This window comes from Marmota flaviventris, chromosome 1 (genome assembly GCF_047511675.1).
Source record: "Marmota flaviventris isolate mMarFla1 chromosome 1, mMarFla1.hap1, whole genome shotgun sequence".
Lineage (NCBI taxonomy): Eukaryota > Metazoa > Chordata > Mammalia > Rodentia > Sciuridae > Marmota > Marmota flaviventris.
The window spans coordinates 172,923,606-172,948,368 of NC_092498.1; the positions used below are offsets into that span (position 1 = coordinate 172,923,606).

The following is a 24,763-nucleotide window of genomic DNA, read 5'->3' on the forward strand; positions in this document are numbered from 1 at the left end:
TTCTAGGTTGTGTGCTAGAAGTGCCCTGAAGTTATTATGAGACTAAGTCAGATAACACTTCTGCCTTCAAAAGGACCACAATCTAGCAAGAAAGATGGTAAAAATAAAAATAACTCAAATATAGTATAAGAAGTGATGCAAAAATAAAAAGGTACAAATAAATGTGAGGAAGTCAGAGAAGGAAGAAATTACTTCTAACTGTTAAAGTTTAGGAGAGGCCATTATTTTGGACTAGCCTCCCATACTAGGTCCTAGCCAACCAGACCAAACCAAAATGGAGTAATTTGTGCTAAATGACAGCAAATCAAACTGAACTTTGAAAGGGGTCAGTCTTCCTAAGAAATAGAAGATTCCAGTTAACTAGAGTCTATTTAAAAAGGAATTCTTCTCTGTTTTAACCTTGTAAGGAAAGTAACTGAAATAATCACTGTTTTTTTCTGTTTCTGCTTTCTTTAGCCTTTTTCCCCCTATAAATCCAACCTCTTCTGCTCAGTTTATCAGACTATTCATTCTACCTCATAGAATAAAATGCTTCATGAATCTAGAATCTCCAACAACAACAAAAATGAGATCTTTAAAAATTTTTGCTATAATTTTATCTTTTGATATAAGTATGTCCAGAGTCAATGTCTTCCTCTGCAAATGGAAAAAAAAAAAAAAATTCTGCCATTTCTGGGTGGTGCAACTTCTTGTGTCATGTTACTCATAAGTCTGTCACTCAGTGCTAGGAAAACTTCCCTAAAGTAAAATCTTAGTGCTTTTGTATAAAATTCTCAATTCAACTTTCTTACTATTCCCCCAAGAATTCAATAATTCTGAATTCACAGCTCCACTCCAAACCAAGCAAACAGAAAGAAGTCATCTGATCATTAGTTAATTCCCATTATCATCACTCAGAGAAACTAGGGAGAATAGAAAAATGGTGAGACCAGAAAAGACAAATATTAAGTTGTCCCAGGGAAGGGAAGGGGAGAGAAGGAAAGGAGCAGACAAGCCAGTTAGGGGAAATAAATAAGAGGCATGTAAACAGAGGAGTATGTCACTCGCATTTAATGTTTAATACACAAAAGTGAAATAGAAGGAGAAAAGTGAGCTTGAAATACATAAAAGCTACAGTTATGGAAAAATCCAAATTCATGATAGATCTTCTAGGCAGGGAGGTGACTGAGTAAAGAGGAAATGAATCAGGAGATCGAGGATCACAGAAGGTTGAAAGAACTATAATAAGATACTCAACCCTCTGCATTTCATAATTCTCATCATTAAAACAAAAATAACGATCCATCCCTGTATGAGGTTCAAATGAAAAAATATATTTGAAAGCATTTTTACAAAATGCTATATAAAGCATTTTATAAAATTTTGTTGGCCAAGTTTCAATGAAAGGTTTGTAGATTCAGGACATAAATCAGAATTTTCCAAATGACCAATCCCAAAATGCCACCTCCACTGACCCTTAGAGTTGAGAAAGATTTAAATAACTGTTGATAAAAATAATGCCTCCTCAAGGGTGGGGACTATATGATATTGACCTTGGTTCCCTCAGCACCCACACAGTTCTTGGCACAGGGTGTACTTAGTACTCAGGAAAGCTGAAATGATCTTTCTCCTAGTCCACATCCCTGTGCTTTAGCAACTACCAAGAGTCTGTTGCATTTTTAGTGTCATCAGCATCTGTGAACTACCATCCCCAGGGGCAAATTCAAATAGGCAGAAAGACATTAATTATCTTAGCACCCACCTTTCAGCATTATTTACATACTTTCCTTCCTGGACACACTCAAGTGAAGACTGCAAGTGGCCTATCTGAGTGGAAACACCTCCTACACACACACACACACACACACACACACGCACGCACACACACACTTGTGGACACCCCTGAACACTCCCACAGCCTTGCTCAGGAGAGGATGGCATGAGTAGGTGCTAGACTTGCAAGACAGCCAGGCACCAGGCTGTCTTAGCTCTCAATCACTGCCACTTGTATATCACATGCTAGAGCCTAGAACCGAATGAGTCCCCCTCTGCCATGCACTTCACAGCAATGTTCTGACAATTTTGAAAACAGAAAAAAGATGCCTTTGCTAAATGGGTACAAGCCAAGACTGAGCAGGAATTCTTTATAAATCAGTGGTGTAATATTGATTAAGACCTTTACACATCAGTCTTTCTTCCTCAGCATGAGAGCAGGATTAACAAGATGACTGGCCAGCAGCTACTTAGGGTACCAATCTAGACTAGGTACTAAGGTATCCCCAGAAAAGTAACAAAATAAAGAATATAGCACTTACCAGAACTTTCTTCAAGAAAGGAACTGTGTTTTAGTATAAAAATACTCCATTGAGCTGGGCACGATGGCATATGCCTCCAATTCCAGCATTTTGGGAGGATTGCAAGTTGAAGGCCAACCACAGCAAATATCAAGGCCCTAAGCAACTCAGTGAGATCCTGCTTCTAAATAAAGTATGAAAAAAGCATTAGGGATGTGGCTCAGTGGTTAATCCCTGGCTCCAAGGGGTGGGGAGAAGTAAAAGAAATAATTTGTTGAGGTCAATAAAATGCCTTCTTGGGGTGGGTCCAACAACCAGTGGACTTTCATTTTGCTGAGCTGGGTATGGAGACCAGGACACTGCAATCTGACATTGTCTTCCACAAGAAACAATGTTCAAATCTGTTAATTCATTTGATTGCAGAAACGACACTGAGTTATTAGTCTGCTTGGACTATTATATGCCTTGAAAGAGCTCTGCTTGGGATCAACAGTTCTTGTTATTAGAAAAGTCTGTTTTGTTCTTTCAGTTCCCCTACCCTTGTGTCTTGCCTCCTTTCCCCTATTCACACATGGACAATTCAATTACAAATGTTTACTGAACACCTGCTATATTTCAAGCCCTGAGAAAGGAGAGATGAGTACAACACAATCTTGATCCCAGAGGAAAACATGTTCTAGACAAACATCTAAGTTAATATAAGGTAAACAGATGGGAGCTCTATAAAGAGAGGTGCAAATAAAAATATGGGGACACAGAGAATGGCTCGTGGAAAGTCTCACAAAGGATGTGAGATTTATGCAGGGTCTAATAAGATCAGTAGGACAGGCCAGGTGCAACGGAACTCAAGGCTAATAAATGAATGAACCAAAACATAAAAGCCTATAAGGACATGTGTCCTTTAGCAAACTGCAGAGTTTATAATGGCTGCAGAACAGGTGATATGATAGGAGGTTTCAGGGAAGAGGGGAATAAGGGATAGATATGGGAATTGCAGTGGTCCAAGAAGAGAACAGAAAATAGAAAAATAGAGGCTTTTCCCAGGTAGAAACAATGGGACGAGGCATGCAGAGTGATAAGGAACAAAGATTTTCTCTCTCTTAATTATTTCCTATTCACCCTTTAGATCTGGGATCAACTGCCACTTCCTAATGGAAGCTGCCTCAATCCACAGTAAAAATTAGGTCTCTCTGTTACTTGCTCACATAACACATTGGACTCTTCCTTCACGTCATTTTTCTCAGTTTATAGCACTGTATTTAAGTGAGAAATCACATCATTATCTGCATCTGCTCTCAGATAATAAGCTTCTTGAGGTCTACCTTGCTGTCCGTGTATTCTCAGCATCTAACACAGCTCCTGGCTCACAGTAGGAACTTGAAAACTATTCATTGAAAACAACAAGGGAAGGCAGTTAAGGTCAAAAATATATATTCCAATACCAGGTGGATGGTGATATCTTTAACTAAGACAAGATGTAGAAAAAGCAAAAAAAGTAAATACAGGGAGAAGACAATGAATTCCAGTTTAAACAAGATGAACTGGAAGTATCTGCAAGAATTCCAGTGGAGAGTTCCAAGAGCTTGGAATTCAGGAGAGTCAATTTGGAGATCACATATTTTTTTAATTTGTTTTAATTAGTTACACATGACAGTACAATGATCTTGACATATCATACATTTGAATCAGATGGAGTTTAATTTCTAATTTTTCTGCAGAATCACATTGGTCATGCAGTCACGTATATACATACAGCAATAATAATGTCTATTTTATTCTGCTGTCCTTCCTATCCCCCCTTCCCCTCCCCTCCCATCACTTCTCTCTACCCAATCTAATGTGACACACTTCTTGGAGATCACATATTTAGAAATCATCTATGTAGCTGAAGAAATGAGAGTCATTGCTTTATTCAGGAGAAAAAAGGCTCAAAAATGGGATCAAGTCAGCTACACAAGCCAGCAAAAAATGCTGTTGGGGAAAAAAAAGTCTGGGCCAAGGGAGTATGAGAGGGCTGGACTTTAAGAGAGCAAAAGAAAGGTAGAACTCAGGAAACATCAAGTACCCAACAGGATCCAATATCACCAAGGGATTGAAAATTGGCTTGTAGGCCTAGTGAAGAGGTGGGCTCTGAAATTTAGATGATACTGTCTATTTCTAAAGCAGAGACCTCAGAACTTCCAAAGAAAAGCTAAAAGGACACCAAAGATAAGAACAGCAGGTGTGTGCAGAAGGAAACTAAAAATCACTCAAGAGAAAAGAAAGAATAATTTATTCTTTCACTCATCAAGTATTCATTGAGCTTCTACTGTGAGTAGAGCCCTCTGCACGGGAGGGGCAGCAGTAGACAGGATATGATAGTCTGAGGCCCAAAGGATACAAGAGTGAGATCAAAGGAGAGTTTCACCTCTCCCTTCCCAGTCACAGAGGAAATGACCCAGAGCTAAAGATGACATGGGCAGAGGCCTAGAAGCATCAAAAAGATGCAGGATTTCAGAGTTGTCATGGGTTGGGTTTCCCTGAAGGCTGAGTCTGAGACAAGGACTTAGGTACAGAAGAATATTTAGGACATGGTTCCAGGAAGCAGGAATGAGGAAATAGGGAATGCAAAAGGGAAGGAGTAAAAGCCAAGATAAAGGTGTTTTCCACTGGGTTTAATATGGCCAGGACCTCCTGAGAAGAAAGGAGTCCACCTTGACTGTGGAAGGCTAGAGACTGAGTTTTCAGGTTCAAATGATGCCCAATGGTTGAGAGTAGCTGCTAAGGGCACTTATTCCCCATGCTATCAGTCCGCTCTTCAGCCCAGGTCAAGCAGTCCCCCAGCATGAAAGAAGGTCCTGGGGAAGAAGCAGAAAAGTAGGAGCTAGAATTGGGAAGCTGACTTGAACAAAACTAGTAAAAGCAGCTGAAATTAGCCATGGTTTCACAGAGGGACCATGGCAATGGCCAGCAGGGGCATCTGTCACAAAGGTGGGACTGGTGAAAAGTAGGAGGAAATGACTCATCGTTCCTGTAAGGCTGGGTATAGAGGAAGAACTGCTAAGAGAGAGTGGCTTGGGGATTTCGTCTAAGCTCTAAGCTTTCTTTCAGTGCTTTATGGCATTTTTATAAAGATATGAACTTAAGAACTTAGTAACAGCTCAAAGTTAAGATCATAAAGAAGGATTTACACTGCTCCAGGGCAAAGGCCATGATATTAGCCACTGATGTTTATTAAGTACTTATTATGTACCAGGCACTTTGTAGGTCTCATTAAATAAATCATCCTGTAACCATAAATATTTACAAGTATTATTACTCCCATTTTATAAAGAAGGAAACTGAGCATTGGAAAGTTTTTAAAGCCTTTATAGTCTATCAGGAAGCAACCTATTTCATCTTAGGAATATGGGTCAATAATCCATTCTTGCATAATTGTGCACCTGGACCCACACACACACACACACACACACACACACACACACACACACACGGTAAAACCAGGTATAAGGAAACCCAGAGAACAGAGTTCTATTTAACTATCCTATTTATATCTTTATTATATGGATACATGAAGCACTTCTAGATTCTTTAATGAATGAATGAATTTCCCTAATTTTTTATTCATACCAATTAATCATTATCTTTTCAGCAAACATACAAAGACTAGAAATGAAAAAAAACATATATATGATAACTTTTGAAATATGGAGACTAGAGGGAAAAAAAAACAAAATATCATCAAAACCACAGAATCAAATTCAGTCAACAAAAAAACATTATAAAGGGAAAAACTAAGGCATATAAAGACTTTAAATTCATTACAGACCAAAATGGAAATCTGATTGCAAAATTATCTGCATCTTTAATTTGGAGGCTCATGATCCTTCTGGAGATAGGAGGCGAAATTTAATTTGAGGAGCAATTTTGGCCAATCATCCTATTTTCTTTAACACAAGAACAGGGAGGAAGAAAGGATGACGCACACAACATCCTCTGAGGGCCAGAGGAAGGAAAACCAGAGATGTGATCATATCCCACATCTTGCAGACACTCAGGCCAGCCTTGGGGAAGCTGGTTAGGCAATGCACCATCCCTGGAATAAAACTTGTGTGTTATTAGTTTAGGCTATGGAGGCCTGTATTATTACAATGATGACCGCTGGACACTTGCCACAATAAAGATAATGTTTCATAATCAAATTAACTCAGCTCAAGAGCTTGATTTGGAGCCTGTTTATAAGTGGCCATGAAATGGCTTTCAGGATTCATGAAGCATAAGACATAAAAAGAGACCAGATAAGTAGTGCATGAAAAAAGGTATGTGGAGATGTAGTTATTTGTTAGCCATGGGGCACATATGATGGGGGCTGGGGGTAGGAGGACAAGACTACAGAAGAAAAGGATTCAAACTCAACCCTCAAAGAACTGAACACATCTTTTATAAAATAACAACGCTTTAAAATGTATATGGCTAAATACTTCAGCAGACACCATGATACCAGATCCCCAGTTCCTCAAAAGCAGGAATCTCTGGATTGTACCTTGTTGTTTCATCAGAAGCTAATGCATTGCCTGTAGAAGTGTGGGTTCTCGGAGAGATTATCATTCTAGTATCGTAATTAGAACAGGACAATATAGAAACATAGAAAACCTGGTAGGTCTACCAGGAAGTGAAAATGATATGTAGATAGATTGCAACCACAGACAAAAATAGGCATGTTTGAAGACAACTGGAAGATAATGTGTAAAAATTAAAATAGTAGTATTAGGTGTTAAGATTCTGCATGTGTTTCTTTGGGGTTTTCTCCCAACACTGTCTTTAATGTTGTCAGAATGCCATCTTTCCTGTTTCAAAAATCTATTAATACTTTAGTGTTGGAGGGAGGGAAAAGGGGAGAGTGAATGATCTGCTAGCTTATTGGATAAACTCTAAACTCCACAGCTTTGCACTGAAGGGCCTTTGAGATATGGTCCAGCCAAAAATTAAGTTACATGTCCTGCTGCTCCTCCCTTTCTTTTCCTCATCACACTGAATTCCTAGCCTTTCCTAAAGTATCATAGATTTCATTTGGGAGGAGGTAGGTGCACACACTATTCTCACTACCTTTTTTCCCATTCATTCTCCATATGGATAAATCCTACTCATTCTTCAAAACACAGTTCAACTACTCCCTTTCTGAAATCCCTCCCTGATTGCTTATACCCTACCACAGTCTTATTTTTTTTTTTTTTTTGCCACGCCTCTGGGTTTCTATAGCAACTTAATGCTTACCTCTTTCAGAGCCCTTGTCATTCTATGCTCCAATCATTGGTTTACAAGCCTTTCTCCTCCACTGGGCTGAACACTGCCTACAGCTACTATAAAGATAACTGGGGCTACAAAGGCCAGTGGGTGATCTACTGTCATTTTTACCAAACTGATGGTATGGTCACTTACTCCTTTGGTTGCAAGTAATAGGCATCCACTGAAACTACTCTGAGCACAAAGAATTTATTTGTAAGGACATAGAGATACTTCTCAGAGTCCAAGTTAAGAAAGTACAGTCTCTAAGATCTGGACCTAGAGAATCAAGGCAGCTTTTCTCTAATCAATCTCTCCCCCTTCCTTGCTACACCTCACAGTCTTTTAACCTGCATCTCTGCATAAGACTGGTGTCTCTCTCTCTCTTTCCCCCCCCCCCTCTCTCTCTCTCTCTCTCTTGCTATATAATAGCTAAACTTATGAGCTCATACTATCTGGGTTCACTCCTGGTTATGCCATTAACTTACTATATGACCTTAGAATAAATTACTTAACCTTTCTATGACCAAATTCTTTCCTATGAAAATAAGAATTAGAAGACCTTTTAGGTTGTTATGAAGAGTATTGAAGTAATGGAAGATTAGTCTCTACACAGCTCCCACATTTACCCATCCATTCAGTATCTCCACATGTCTTAGTCCCAGGTTTAACTTCTGAGAAAAACAATCTGACTAGTTCAGCCTTAGTCAGCTGTGTATCTGTGATCTACTCAGACATAGCCATGGGAGCCAAGGGGAAAACTTGACCACCAGAGGTTCCCATCCTTGAAGGTGAGAAGGGGGCAGTTCTTAGAGAAAGGTGCCATGACTGAGCTGACACATGAACAGCCACCAGCTCTTCTCTTATGAACCCATATGGCCATGCATGCGGGCCTGCCTTGGATTACGGCTGGGCCTTCTCAACTCACAGACATGAGCACAGCTCTTATTTAAAACACAAAGCTGCCTATCAGCCTGCAATGACACCTAAGGGATCTCTGCACACCAGCACTTAATAAAGGCTTAATGGTGATGATGGTGACACTGACAGGAACGATGGTGGCACAACAGGCCACTCCACAGGCTGCAATTGCTCTCCAGCAGTTCGTTGCTGGGCCCTGTGGCTTGAAGTCGGCATATTCTTCTAACTGGGCTAACGTGGCTTGGCTCTGGGGCACACCTTCATCAGCTCCCAATTTGGGATGTAGATTCATACCCTACTGAATCTACTGCCACACTAGTGCTTCCTCTTGCCTGCCAGGGTGTAAGGAACATGGGCACAGCATCCCAAAATCAAAAGTGGAAAAGTATCCAGAGAAAATCAACCATTGGACTTCAAAGTGTTATGCTGACACACTAGTATTTCCAAGTAAATGAGATCAACTGATGGATTTGTATCATTAAAAATAAAAGACGAATCACAACAGCATGCTCTTATGAGGGCATATATAAAGTCCCAATTACAACTCTACATCAAAATTATTTTTTTATTGCAGGGTGTGGCAGCACACACCTGTAATTCCAAAGACTCAGAGTCTTGCTAAGGCAACAGAATCACAAGTTCAAGGTCAGCCTCAACAAACTGAGTGAGACTCTATTTCAAAATAAAAAGCATCTTTTGCTCGAGATATGGCTTAGTGGTAAAGTACCCCAAACTCAATCCCCAGAATCTAAAAACAAACAAAAATATACGTTTATTATAATGTAATCTCCAAACAAGGTTTATAAACCAGTATATCTTTATTATTGGTTAGCCATTGTGTCTCCTCACCCCCAGTCAAATGCATATGTAGAAACCCTAACCCCCAACGTGATGGTATAAGATAGGAGATATTTAGGTCATGAGGGTAGGATTAATACTTTCAAAAAAGGAGAGCTCTACTCTCTGTCCTGAGATGATACAAGGAAAACATGGCTATCTGCAAACAAGTCATCAGATCTTCCAGAACCTTGACTCCCCAATCTTCAGAACTGAGAAATGAATGTTTATTGTGTAAGGCACAAGTCTATGGTGCACTCTGTTATAGCAGCCCAAACTGATCATGATAATCTCCAAAGTCCATTCAAACAATTTCTCTCACGTAGTCCTCAGAACAGCATGGTGGGTATTGCTATTGTCATTTCACAGAATGGGAAACTGAGGCTCAGAAAGGTTAAGAAATTACATAAGATCATATGAACTTAAAGCAGCAGAGCTCTTAATGCTTAACTGTAACATCTTGCCTTGGTATGTTTCTACTGTATCACTGTCTTGCTTTCCCTAATTTCAAATCAAGAATTATCATCTCTGAACTGTTTGTGTGGACACATCTGAGTACTGGTATTTTGTGGCTATGCTGAGTAAGGTGGGGGCTCCATCTTCACTCAACAAGAACAATTAGTTAGATTCAAACATTTAGCTTCCACATAAAATTTCTCTTTCAGTTCTTTTACCATGACAATCACCTCCATTATCATTATCATCACATTTATTGAACACTACTGGGTACCAGACACTGTACTCTGAACTTTACAAAGATTTTCTTAGGTAATTCACACGGTGATAAGGAACTTTTATTTTTTACCCCTATTTTAGAAATCAAAAAATTGAAGCTGAAAGTCATAAGCCTTGTCCAAACTCACATAGAAAGTAGCCAGGTAGAGAATCAAAGCCAGAACTATCTGATTCCAACTCTAAATGCTAGAACTAGTTTTTAGAGACATCAATTCCAGGATGAATATCAATGTCTCACATCACTCTTTCATAAAATTATTCTGTCTTTGAATTTTTAGCTCTCATTGATAAGTAAAATATACTAGTTACTACCTCAAGTCCTTTGTAGAAGTAGGCAGGAAAATAAATAAATAGCCAGGATTTCCTTTAAGAATTTGAATAGCAGGATACATATATAATAGATGCTTCAATAAATTTTGCTGTAGCATGAAGAGCAATCTCATTTCCACACAGTGAATCCTTGCTCATGCATATATGGCATTATAATCTTCTAAGTAGAGTTTATGGTATACATCACTTTAAGAATGCTGGTACTTTAAGTGGATTTGAATAGCAAAAGCAGTCTAAAATCAGTCACCATCACTGTGCACAGTCATTTGAAAGCCTGGAATTCACTTTTAGAAAATTCATCTGAAAAAAAGACTCAGAAAATAGCCATGTTCACTTACAGATCAAAGACAACCTGAATATTTAACTCATCTCCATCTATAAGGATAAAAGCTTTTAACAGCTGTTTGTGCAAGAAAAGGCAGAAAAAAGAATACAAGATGAGAGGTGACAGAGTATAGAGGTCAAAAGCACTCTTAGGGGAGCCAACCCTGGAGTGGGAGAGGGATACTGACCATGTCATTTACCAGATCTGGGGTTTGGGGCAAGCTGCCTAAACACTCTGGACTTATTTAGTCATTCACACAGTCCAAATAATATTGGCTGCTAGTTTAGGAATTTGTATACTAACTAAATAACATCAATGATAATAAAGATGACAATAATGAGGATGATGACTACAATAATCTGTTTGCTTTTACTTCTGGGAAAATGTGTGGATGAGACATAGGCTGTTGAAGAGGTAAAGAAAGCGAATCCTCCTCTTTCTCTTTCCTGCTTTTGTTCTAGCAAGACTCTTATCTTTCTCCTGAAAACTCTGTACCCTGCTTGTCTATGTTCAAATCTTGACCTCCCCTTGAGAGCTCCGCACAGCTTCTGTTAACAGAGAAAGAGCATGCTTCTCTTCTCAACAGGGAGAGAGCTAAAGAAGAGGTCAACCTCTTAGTTACTTGAGGATTTAAAGCCATCAGGAAGTAATGATTTTGAAGGAAGAGGACTCTCCTCCCTATATTTATTATAGCCAATGACAACTAGTTTAGTTAGCAAATTTTCACAACAAGGCTCAAAAATACAAAGCCCAGTGACATTTTAAAGAGTAATATCGATTCATAATATAAACCCTAGGTCTTGGTGATCAGTGCTGCTATGATTTAGAATGGGGGGAGGAGTGAGGTACACAGCAGAGAATGAACATTTAAACAGTGCCAACAGTATACCAATAAGAGAAGTGGGGCTTTAGACATAGCACTAGGTCATGAACTTATAATCCAAATTTAGCTGACAAAGGTGTGAATGTAAGAAAAAAAATTAGAGTATTGGTATGGAGACTCACTATCAACTAAAAATATCTAAAAATTTGCAATAACTGATGAGGAGTATATACAACCAGCCCTGGACACATTATCCTTTCTGCTGTTAATGATGCTGCAGGGAAGTTTTAAATTTACTCTTTACCCTCTGAAGCATCCATAATTAAATTTATGAAATAAACTGACAATAGATAACAGGAAAAAGAACATACAAATCTTATTACATGTCCAGGAAGCACCTGAGTCTGAAACACAAAGAGATACAAGATAGCTGAACCTTGTCTGGAGTTTAACAAAGGGGCATGGGTGTGGACTTCTGGGAGGAACAGTGGTAGCAAAAGGATGCACAGAGCAAGCAAGGCTCGTATTGTTATTCAGATAAATTCTCCCAGGTAATCTCCAGTGGGTCAGTTATCTGACACTCTTCTTCCTGTGGAAACACCTTTCCTTGGCAAAAGGGGATGGGGTGTCAAGTAGAAATGTCCATGCCTGAATTCACTATTTACTGATGGAAGTAGATACAAATTTCTCATTACAAAAGGACAGCTTTTCAGAGCTATCCCCATGTCTACAGAGGTCGGCAGTTTCTCTGAATAACCAATGCAAAATATGTCAAAGAAATAATACTTGGTACAGAATCAAAGGGAGGAAGTAAGCTCCTAGAGGGTAGGACCATCTGTGTTCTAGTAACCAATGCATCCTGAGAATCTAGCAGAGAGGTAGGAAGTAGCAAGCATGCAATCAAATGCTGCATGAAAGAATGCAAGAATGCCTGGAGGTACCTGGCATGTGACTGCCATTTAAGCCCAAAGCCCCTGCAGGTCTCTCTGATCTCCTTCTTTCTTCATTTGGAATAATATTCTACCTTGCTGGTCATCACCACCATTGAAAATAATAAAAACACAAGTTCAAAACAAAATAATATTTTAAACATCCATGGCATACCAGTTCATTAAAAATAGACTAGGGAGTATTTTACATTAAGACACTAGGGAGCATCATTACTTTGAAATGTCACTTTTTGCTTTAATTAGTAGGTTCTAATGATAAGTGTATGTCATTCTTATCTAATGAAAGTCTTGAATGCATATGGAATCTGGGTCATAGCCCTCCCTGGGAGGTACACTGATGTACAAAGAACAAACAGAATGCATGTGTTGATGTCAACCAGCTTACTTATCTTTATTATATAACTGCCAAAGTTTCAAGTTTTAAAATATGACAATAAATCTGTCCAATGCACCTTGCATGCACAGCAATTGTGATCTTCTTGCACATTTCTCAAGGCAGTCTAAACTGTTTTCCAGACCTGTGAAGTTTCCAGTGATTTCTTTCAAGCTAACTCAGAAGTATCACTGAGAACAGTACCACCTGCTTGGAGGCATAATTTTAATAAAGACAACAATAGGTCTGCTTGAGCACAGGGAAATTTATAAGGCTGTCTTTGCTTCCTTCCACCTATTGTGGCACTTTATCCAAGTAGAAAGTACTCACTTTGGAGCTTCAAAGACACGGATAATGGACTGCTCTTTTTCAAAGAAAAGTCTTAGTCCTGAGGTCCCTTCATTCAACAGTCAGAATATAAAAGGCCCAGAGTGATACAGACAAACACCTCTGAGCTGCTTGTTGTGGCAATATCAGATAAAGAAATTCTGTAGCCCAGAGAGATATTTGATACGTTCATTTGAATGTCAGTGCCAAGCACCTTCTCCCAGCCACTCCACAGAAACAGGGAGAATACTTCTCAGAAACCGAACACAGATGCTGTCACACTGGATGTGGCTTCATATTCTTTTTTCTTTACAATTTCAGGGGGAAAAGAAAAAGAAATCTAGGACCAGTGATCTCTGCTTTGTGTTTCACCAATTGGGGGGGAAAAAAAAAGGAGGTCATTTATAGCTTCATCAATTGGCTGATCCAAGGGAAACTCCAGCTTTCTCAGAATTGTAATGGCAATGTCACTTCTCAAAAGCAGTTACTAAGTTTTCAACCAGCTCCCAGCAATACAGCAGTTGGTTACCTAGGGCTTCAGTCCTTGGTAACTGCATCTCCATGATGACTCTAGTACTACCCAGCCCCACAGTGAGTTCTCATTTACTATTCAGGTCTCACGCAGATCAGCTCATTCACACACACCCTCACGTGACCAGTCCTCCTCAGGATCCAGGGCTCTCTCTGCACCTTCACAATTGCAAAGCAATTTCTCAGGAGGAGTCAAGCTTCACTTGCTTTTTGTGGAAATGGCTCATGGAGATATTATCTTAAAATGCTTTCTCTTAAAAAACTTTTCTTTTTTAAAGTGAGAATTACATGCTGTGCTGAAATAGGATGGTGGTGGGTTCTGATTATATCTTTCTTCCCATTTTGGTTTTTCTCTTAAGTATGGGAAATACCAGGTTGTACTCCAACTCCCTTTTCTCCCTGATACTAAAAGTTTAGGCAGCTGAGTCAAAGTAAGCTTTTGTACTAAACTTCCACCTTTTATGTTTTTCCCTCCAAGAAGAATGTGATTATGCATCATTTTAGATCACAGATGTGCTCCTAAGAACTGTATGCAAAATGAATCCAGTCAATGATGTGTTTGAATGTGGGTCAAATCACTGAACTGGGAAAAAGATACCTGGACTCTACTTCAGACCTCTAACTGGGAGGGATCACCTTACCTCCTCTTTGAAATGAGAAACTAAAGATGATCCAGCTTATCTCTAAAATTCTTTCAATGTGCTTCAATACTTCATGGCACACAATGTGTAAGAAACCGTACAACCACTAAAAATGATCATTATAAAAGTGACATAGAAAAAGAAAAAATAATCGTATGATATAATATTTAAATCTATTTAAAATGAAAACTATTTGACAAGTTACCTGTAAATTAACATTTTTTCCCCCTAGGACTTTCTTAAACCATACAAAAGGAATGATCCAAATATATCAGGAGTAACTATTAACATTTAAAGTTAGGCTGTCAGCTTTTAAGACCATACTTTAGGGGGGAAAATTAAATCTCTGAAGCATGACCAAAAAAAGGCAAAATATTCACCTCTTAAAATACAATTTTTTAAAGGTAGATTCAAGCTTTTCCCCACTATCTTAGTAATATCAATAATATATACCTTACAACGCATTTAAAATTGAATTTCTTTACCAAACATGATGAATTTTTTTAACATTAACAAATTTTATATTTGTTTCTCAACTGTGTTGTCTATTGCCCTTCACTGCCCACAAAATTATAAAACTAATGATAGCCTAAACAATGGTGAAGATACAGGTTGAGGGAAAAGATCCCAACAGGTTTTAAATGATTAAAATATATCAAATAGAAAACATGATATTAAAAATGTATTTTATTTTAAAAAATATATTTTACTGATAGAAATCATCCAAGTAATTAACACAGAAAAATAAGATAGTGACATAATCCTTGGGAAGAATAATTGAGAAAAAGAAAGCAGTTATATGGAGACCAATTTGGTACAAGTTTCTAATGTTTGTGCATAGTATACGCAGTATATATGTGTTGTGGTTTGGATCTTAAATGTTCCCCAAAAGCTAATGTGTTAAAGGCTTGGTTCCCAGACCATGGTGTTATTGGGAGGTGGTGGCACCTTCATGAGATGGGGCCTAGTTGGTGGAAGTTAGGTTGTGGATGTGTTCCCTTGAAGGGGATATTGGGACTCCAGGTCCTTCTTCTCTCTCTGTTTCCTGGCCCCCTGAAGTGAGCAGCTTTGATCTACCATATGTTCACCATCATGATGCTCTGGCTCACCACAGGCCCAAAGTGAAGAGGCCAAGTAACCATGGACTGAAACCTCTGAAATTATGAGCCCAAACAAATCTTTTCCCATTTTAAATTGATTTTTCTCAGATATTTTGTCCTAGCAACAGAAAGCTGGCTATCACAGTATATATAATGTATTAGTATAATTCACATGGCATATAACATAGAGCATTTTACATAGTATATATGTGCTATGTGTATTGATTGTTTTTGAGAGACACATGCTTACTTACACAATGAAAAAAAAAAACCACTGGTTGTTTAGCATTTCTAAATGGTTATGGTACTACACAGGAAAAAATCCTTCATGAGCCTTTGACTAGTCATTGGTCTTATCATTATTTGGCATTCTAAAAAAAAAATTTCTACAGACCTGTTTTGGAATTTTTAAAGGAGAAATTGAATTTTTTTTAGTTCAATATTGTGAATGTAGGCGATCATTGTACTTTTAGCATAATACATGAATTGCCTTTTCTATTCTATTACCAATGTGGGGTGTTTTTTTTTACAGCTTTATAAAGATATATGTTATATACCATAAAATTATCCATTTAAATTGTTCAATTCATTAGTCTTTAGTGTATTCACAGAGTTCTGCAACCAATGCCACCATCAATTTTATAACATTTTCATTATCCCAAAGAGAAATTCCATATCCATTAGTAGTCACTCTGCACTTTCTTGCAACCCAGTTCTATTAATCAGCAAATCTACTTTGTGTGTACATTTGCTTATTCTGGGCATACATTGAAATCATATATTGCATATCCTTTGGTGACTGGTTTTTTTCACTTGGAATGTTTTTGGAGTTCAGTCATGTTGCATACTTAATTTCTTATAAAGTCTGAATAATTCCATTGTACTAATATTCCACTTTTGTTTTACTTGTTCATTGTAGAAAGACATCTGGGCTTGTTTCTGCTTTGGGGTTATAAAAAAATTAATAATGCTACTATGAACATTCACATCAAATTTTTGTGTGGATATATATTTTTAACTTTCTTGGATATATATTTAGGAAAGAGTAGACTTGATCATATGGTAACTATGTTTAACACTTTGGGGAACTGCCATACTGTTTTCCAAAATGTTATATACCACTTTACAATCCCATCAAAATGTGTGTGGTTTCCAATCTGTCCTTATTCTCACCAACACTTATTATTGTCCTTTTTTCAAATTTAGCTATTCTAGTATGAACAAAATGGTATCTCATCCTGGTCTTGATTTCTTTTGATTTAATTACCTTAATGGTGACTGGCATTGAACATATTTTATGTGCTTATTAACCTTTATATATATATATATATATATATATATATATATATATATATATATATATATATAAACTTCAGAAGAATACCTATGCAACTCCTTTGCCTATCTTTTAATTGTGGGAGATTTTTATTATTATTCAGTTGAAAGAGTTCTTTTTGTATTTTGGATACAAGCCCTCTCATCAGATATGATTTTCTTCTACTACCTTTGGATCATCTTTTCCCTTTCTTGATGGTGTCATTTGACACAGAAAAATTTTAAATTTTGATGAAGTCCAAACTATTTTTACTTTAGAGATCATAAAACTGTCACCTGTGCTTTTGTTATTGTATTTGAGAGAACTAATTCAGTGTTATAGGATTAACTCCTATGTTTTATCCTAGGTATTTAATAGTGTTAGCTTTTACATGTAGGTCTATGATTCATTTTGAGCTAATTGCTGTGTATGTATGTGATAGACAGTCAAACTCATTGTTTTGCATATGCCTATTTAGTTTACCCAGCAATGTTTATTGTAAAGAGTAATGTGTCCCCCACTGAATCATCTTGGTACTCTTGTCAAAATCAAATGGCCATAAGAGTGAGGGTATATTTCTATACTCCCAATTCCATTTTGTTGATCTATTCTTATGTTAGTGTCATACACTCTGGATACTAGCTTAGTAGGAAGTTTTAAAATCAAGCAGTATGAATCCTTCAACTCTGTTCTTTTTACAGATTGTGTAGCTTCTAGGTCCTTGGTAGTTCCATACACAATTTAGGATCAACCTATCAATTTCTAGAAAAAAAAGCACTAGGATTTTGAAAGGGATTGGCTAACTGTGTCGATCATTTTGGGAAATACTCAATATTAACAATATTAGGTTTTCTGATCCATAAACATGGGCCATCTTTCCATTCACTTATTCTTTATTCTCTTTCTCCAGTGTTTTATCATTTTCAGTGTACCAGATTTGTACTTCTTTTATTAACTTTATTACTAGGTATTTTATTCTTTTTTACTGCTATTATAAAAGAGATTGTTTTCTTAATCTCATTTTCAGACTGTTCAATGCTGATATACAGAAATGAAATTGATTTTGTATATTGATCTTGTATCTTGCCACATTGCTGAACTCTTTTATTAGTTCTAATAGTTTTTAGTGAATTTGCCAATGTACTTTTAACTTAAACTTTTAAATTATTTTGTCCCCTACCTAAACTTCTGTGTAAGCTACTATTGTACATAATTATCATCAACACTGAGCAATTAAATCCTATCTGCTCCCAGCTTTTATCTAGTCCCTCCAATAAACCCCTCATGCCAACAACCACACTCCACAGGAAAGCAGAAAACAGACCATAAACAAGAAAAATCACTTTTTTCTTAATCCTTTGTATTTCTAGTGGTTAGTAAAATCATTCAGCATAGTAAAATGAAACATATGCTTAGCTACTAAAACTCTTGTGCCTAGCATTACCTTGCTAAAAATGAAGTCAAGCAAAATGTAACCAAAAGTGGATTTTGACATTTCATATTTTGTTGAATACTGTTAGGGCACTGGCAATCACTGTCTCTTACATACAAATTAACAGCCTACCATCTGTCAAGTGTTGGGATAATCACAGGGTTTAGTGCACAATATGGTTATTAGAATATGACCTGACAAAAAGGAAAAGAACACAACCTAATTTGGACTATAAAATCTATGATCTCACTTGCAAATGACAGTTTGACAAGCTATTATTCTGTATTTTGGCTTCTACAGTAAAAGCAGTTTTATGCATATGTAATTCTATTAGTTATACAGGCAACAGCCTGTGGAAGATTGCTTTAAACTACAGAATCTGCTTGGTCATACAATATTTTTAAACTAATTCTTAAACAAATATTTACACATGAAGAAGTGGAAATGTAATGATCTAAGCCTTCACATTTCTAAGTAAAGCACCAATTATTAGGCAGAAGTGTCTTTGTGATATTGCTGCCAGCAATTCCACAGGATTCTTCAGGGTATATGTAAAGAGATGACTGTAGGAACTTATTAAAACTATTCACGTGGACATACATCAAAGTCGAGAAGTTGACAGTTTTGAAAAGTGTAATATATGAAACACTTCGGCATGGAATTTACTTCATCCCCAACAGTGACATCTGCTAATGAGCATCATTAATATTGCCTACTTTTATTTATCCTAATGCCTCGTGGGTGCCATCTTTATGTACATTCCTCTATAGCGCCTTTGTTTTCATCCAAGGGGGAGAAACCCTTACTGACAGCTGCCTCTAATGAAGATGATTCTAACAAAATTATTCTCTATGAGTTACCAAGAGAACACAGAGAACCAAGTTCTTTTTCTGGTTTTTTCTGCCTCTTTAAAAACTGCAGAACTGTGTGGTGTTCGAAAGGTTATTTAAGGGTATACCCATTGTGTCTAAAACACATGCTTAAGAGAGAAATGCATTAATTAAGTCTCAAGGCAAAATGTTCTGTTGAGGTGACAAAACAAAACAGATTTTTTAATATTAGCAATTATATTACCTGGGGAGCTTGAGTGAGATAATAACTATATAATACATTAAGCAACTCACTCTGCAAATTATGTTGCTTTGTTTTAGGCTACATATCTTTTCCATTATTTTCACACTTGTTTTCTTTCACAGGAGGAAAAAAATGATGTATTTTTCTGTCATGTTGGCTAAATATAGGGTGAGCCAAAGTGCCAAGGCTCTTCTACAAAGAATTTGGGGATCCAATCTTAATATGCTGCAATATGAATTTTAAGAACGCTGTGCAATGAATTGTCAGCCTGCACAATACCCCCAAAATTCTTAATACTAAAACCTTCATGGATATTACATGAAGATTAAAGAAAAATATATGACCAAGATTGTAGAAGCCCAGCAAGCATAATGCCCTAGCATGTGTACATGTGTGTATATAAAGCTGCCTTGAAGATTTTGTGTGTGTACATATATCTCCTGTGTGTGTGTATATATATCTCCTGTGTGTCTGTGTGTTTATACATATATATGTATACACACACATATTCGTGTGTGTATGACTTTTGAATGTATGAAAATATACAACATAATATTTATATCCATAAGTTTAGAAGAATTCCTCACAGCTGCAACCCAATGTATAAAATACAATATGAGATCAGTGTGTGGGGGAAAATATAGGGAAAATCACAGAAACTTATCATTCATTTATATGAAAGCCAGTTCCTTTTTTTCTTCTTGGAAAAAAATATAAACAAATCCCAATGTCTTTCTAACTGTATTTGCCTTTATCACCTGGCTATTAAAATACTCACAATAATTTTTAAATTGAAGGCTATCCATCATGAATGCTACTTTATTAGTAAACAAAAGAATTTCCTCAAAAGTCCTTTCTCCTCAAAAAGTGTTATTCTCAGATTCAGAAGTCCAGTTAAATATAAATATTAAATATGTCAAAGAAACAGAGAAAGAAAATAGAGGGAAGAAAACTGAAGGAAAATTAAAAAAAAAAAAAAAAAACTATGCCCAAGACAACAGACTGGAAGAAAATTAACCAAATGATTTATGTGGTACGGCTATGAATGATTTATTTTCTTTCAATTTTTATTAATTTTCTAAACAAGCACACATCATCTTTAATGAAAAAGAAATTTTGTATGTCCTGTTTCCTGCTCTATGGTATATTTAGAGGGATAATTTACATACAGTAAAATACACAAATCGGGTATATGGCTCCATGACATCTTTTTAAAAACATTTTTGAATTGTTGATGGATATTTATTTTATTTATTTATATGCAGTGCTGAGAATCAAGCCCAGTGCCTCACACATGCTAATCAAGCACTGTACCATTGAGCCACAACCCCAGCACTCCATGACATCTTCATGTGTATAAACCCAACAAGATATAAATTTATTTCCAGAAAAATTCCCCTGGATCTTTTTCAGGCAATTGGTTCCTATCACATCCTTTTTCTAGCTTCTCTTATCATTGATTCATTCTCCTGCCTCTTGAAAGCTATATAAATGTAGTAATATAGTGCATACTGCTTTGTTTGTGGCTTCTGTTCTCAACATAATACATTTGGCTGCATCCACACTGTAGTATATACCTGTTGTTTCTTATTGTGGAATGATATCTCATTGCACAGCTGTACTACAGTTTGTTCACAATGAAGTGCACTGATGAATATTTGGATTTTCTTAAGTTTTTGCCTACCATGAATAAAGCTGCCTTGAAGATCCTGGTACATGTCTTTTTCATGGGAATATGTGGTAATTTCTCTTGGATTAATGTTCACAAGGGGACATATGACATCTAGTTTTTATTTTAAAGTAAGGTCTAATATTTTCTTTCATGGATGTTATATTTAGAGATAAAAGAAAAAAAATCAGATCTTATTGATTTCAATTGAAGAGAAAACTAGTACACAAAATTCAAATCATATATATGTAAAGTTGAATGCTCCCAGATGAAGAGTTCAAATGAAGATTAAAAAAAACTTATAAATTCTAGTTGAGACTACAGCTCTTGGATCTTCAGTGCTTTCAATGGAAAAAAAATTTAAAGACATAAGCAGCCATAGACACGTATTCAATCCTTAAGTTTTAACCAAATCTAAATATTCCACTTAGCAAAAACCATAGTAGATACAGAAAAATAACTCATAAGGTTAAAAAGAAGCCCATCAAAAAATTAAGAGGCAAATATTTCAAGGCTAAAAGGTCATCACCAATCACGGAATAAATTCAGAAAAGTGGGAAACTACCAAAATGGCACCAGTAAATAGCAGAATTGTAGATGGCATTTTTATGGCATCTACTCCTTGCCAGGGAAAAGGGGGATTTTTTTTGAAAAGAACAACTTTCTGATATGTTGCTAAGGATCACATGTAGTATGGCAATGAATAATTTATTTTTCAAACCAAGACACTTTAGAGACTAAAAGGAGCACTAAGAATAAATACAATCATCTAATTTTTCAAATATTTGCTTGTAGATTGACAAGTTGGTTTTATTTTAATGGTAGACATTTAAAATATAGTTCTATTCTAAAATGGTTTCCAAAAATAAAATTATTTTCATTAAAAAAAAAAAAGCTAAACTTGGTCCTGGGGATATAGCTCAGCTGGTAGAGTGCTTGCCTTGCATGCACAAGGCCCTGGGTTCAATCCCCAGCACCACAAAAAAAAAAAAGGTGGGAGGGCTAAACTGGACTAGATACAGAGAAAAGTGGTATAAACTAGGACCATATTGAGCAAACTAGGTTGCTTAAGTATCCAACTTAAGTGTCACCTCCCAAATCCTCTACAATGGACTTATCAAATAGCTGTAAATGGAACCCAAGGTCTGTCTTTGTCTTTTTGTTTATTCAATAAATAATTTCTGAAAAATCTTGCACATGTTTGGCATTGCCCCAGGCAGGAAGATAAAATGGTAAATGAGCCAGACTTCCCCTGAACTCACAGACCCTTCAATCTGGACCCTTCAGTGTGTCTGAGAGTGAAAGAACAAGTTACTACAAGTGTGCTAGAAGTGAAGAGGGAAAATGCAGAGCTCTTTTGCACAGTAATGCTCAACAGGGTTGATATTGTCCCCTAGAGGGATTTTTTTGGGGAAGGGTGAGTGGCTGTTTCATTAATGGGGAATGTAACTAGTGCCTTCTGAAAGGCACCAGGGACACTAGATCTTTTGCACGGCTCAAGACAGGCCTACATGATGAAAAATGATCATGTGTCTCTCATGACTTTCAAATGTCCCACCAGACATTCATGAAAAAAAATTATGACTGTTTTACAAAACAGCCCAAAGTATTTTTTGCACATTTTTAATTTTCACTGAATTTTTCAGAAACACAACTAGCATACAAACTGAAGGAATAATGTACTTTATTTAATTCAACACTTTACCAGTTATTCACTGTTTCAGAAATCATAACACTGACAGCAATGGGGTTTTTTGATACTCAGTCTAGTGATATAACACAGCTGTATTAGTCTTCGTTTATATCTGTCACAATCAAGTATGTAAGAAATAAACAAGCTTAGCACACAATATTATTTTTTTAGTTGTGGATGGACACAATACCTTTATTTTATTTATTTATTTTTACGTGGTACTGAGGATCGAACCCAGTGCCTCACATGCGGTAGGCAAGCACTCAACCACCAAGCTACAACCACAGCTTAGCACTCAACATTATTAAATTGGTCATGATGCATGATTCTAACAGGCAGCACTAAGTTGCATTCATGGAGAGTGTTTTTATTGTCATATTATATACTTTTTAAAAATTCTGCAGTCCAATGAAGAAAAATCTATGCTGTGAAAATTAATGATTAAAATTATTTACTTATTTTGGATTTGCTTCTTGTTTCTCAATCTTACAGTAAAACTATCTTTAGAGGTCTCCCGCACAACTTCTTTATAGCTTTTTATATTACTGTTTCTTTTTCCAATCCATTTCCTATTCCCTGTGGCCTACTGAATGACTTTTTAAGAACTGGAGACCAAATGTATGCCTCAACCTGAGGGAGGATTTCAAGATTAGAGGTATTCTTCCTGCGATTCTTCAATACTGCTCAGTCCCTTATCATAACATAAGGAATTATTTTGCAGCTACCTTTATAAATAAATCCAACTCACTTCCAGGGACTGGAACACTTGTTTATATTCTTTACTTCAAACTACATTATTCATCTTAGCATGTCAGCCATGCTTCTACTAAGATTATTCCCTCTTTTTCTCATCATACATGTTACTATTTATCCTCAGACTAGCTTTTATTCTAGTGTCCCTCATTCCTCTCTTCTTCATTTCCTATACTTGTTGCACAGAATGGTCTCTAATATCTTTTCTCAAATTCTAATTTATTCTTATCAAGTTGATATAAGCATCCGATTTATTGTCTTCAGGTGCAGTTGTGCCTGAAACTGTGCACTGGAATACTTTGTTGCAAATCACCTCCCTTTTCTTTCTCCTTTATATCATAAGCTATTGTGAAGTATAAAGGTTGGTAGGTTGCATTATCTACAAATTTCATTTTATGACAATAAATGAGACATAAAATATTTTTATAACAAAGAAAGCAGTTATAAAAAAGAAGGCAGTTCATCTGATGGGATTAACAGTTAGCAAATTAATAGAATCTAATTTGGGCAGTTACCATTTAAACTGAAACCTAAAAAGTGGATGCTAGTTAAATGAGAAAAAAAAAGGGGGATCAATCAAGGAGATATTGGAGGGGAGACCAAATTCTGTATGTCAGAAGCCTCATTTAATGGAAAACACAAATATAACAGAACGCAGAACACTTTACCTAGAGAAGTAGTTGCCGAAAGGTATTAAATGAAACACTGAAGGCACAGAACTTGGCTTTACTGATCAAAAGGCCAACTTTTTTTTGCTACCAGGGATTGAACTCAGGGACACTCAACTACTGAGCCACATTTCCAGCCCTATTTTGTACTCTTTTTAGAGACAGCATCTCACTGAGTTGCTTAGCACCTCACCGTTGCTAAGGCTGGCTTTGAACTCGCAATCCTCCTGCCTCAAACTTCCAAGCCGCTAGGATTACAAGTAGGTGCCATGTGCCCTGCAAAAGGCTAACTTTTTAATTTTAAAACACATATTAGAAAATATTGGTTTCTTTTTAAAATAAGTTTAACTTTAATCAAAAATAAATTTTAAAAAATATTTGGAGAGGAGGAAGAAAAGATGATGGGGGTGGGAGGAGAAGAGAAAGGGGAAAACATTTTATTTACTAAGTGTTGGTACATCTAGGCCATGGATTCAGTAAGTATCTGGCTTCTCAATGGCAGAATTGGGAGACAAAGGGAGGTCAGTAAGAGGGTAGAGTTTGAAAGAAGATGGACAAGGGAAGCAAGAGCCTGGTCATATAAAGTCTTACAAGCCACTCTAAATGGTTTGGGTCTTTACTTAAAAGTGATAGAAGGCCATTAAAGGACTTTAAATAAGGAAATGACAAGATCCTAGCTGTATTTTATATGATAAGTATGGCATCAATGTGGGAAATGGGTTGGAGATGCT

At 36.7% G+C, this 24,763-nt stretch overlaps 1 protein-coding gene and 1 pseudogene across 3 annotated transcripts in view; both read right to left on the minus strand.

The window, feature by feature from the left end:
• The window catches only part of LOC114105003 (large ribosomal subunit protein bL35m-like), a 29,987-nt pseudogene extending 21,239 nt beyond the window's left edge, over positions 1–8,748 (minus strand).
• Fhit (fragile histidine triad diadenosine triphosphatase) overlaps positions 1–24,763 on the minus strand; it is a 1,433,463-nt gene that overhangs the window by 1,314,525 nt on the left and 94,175 nt on the right. The gene's annotated exons all lie outside the window — the stretch shown is intronic.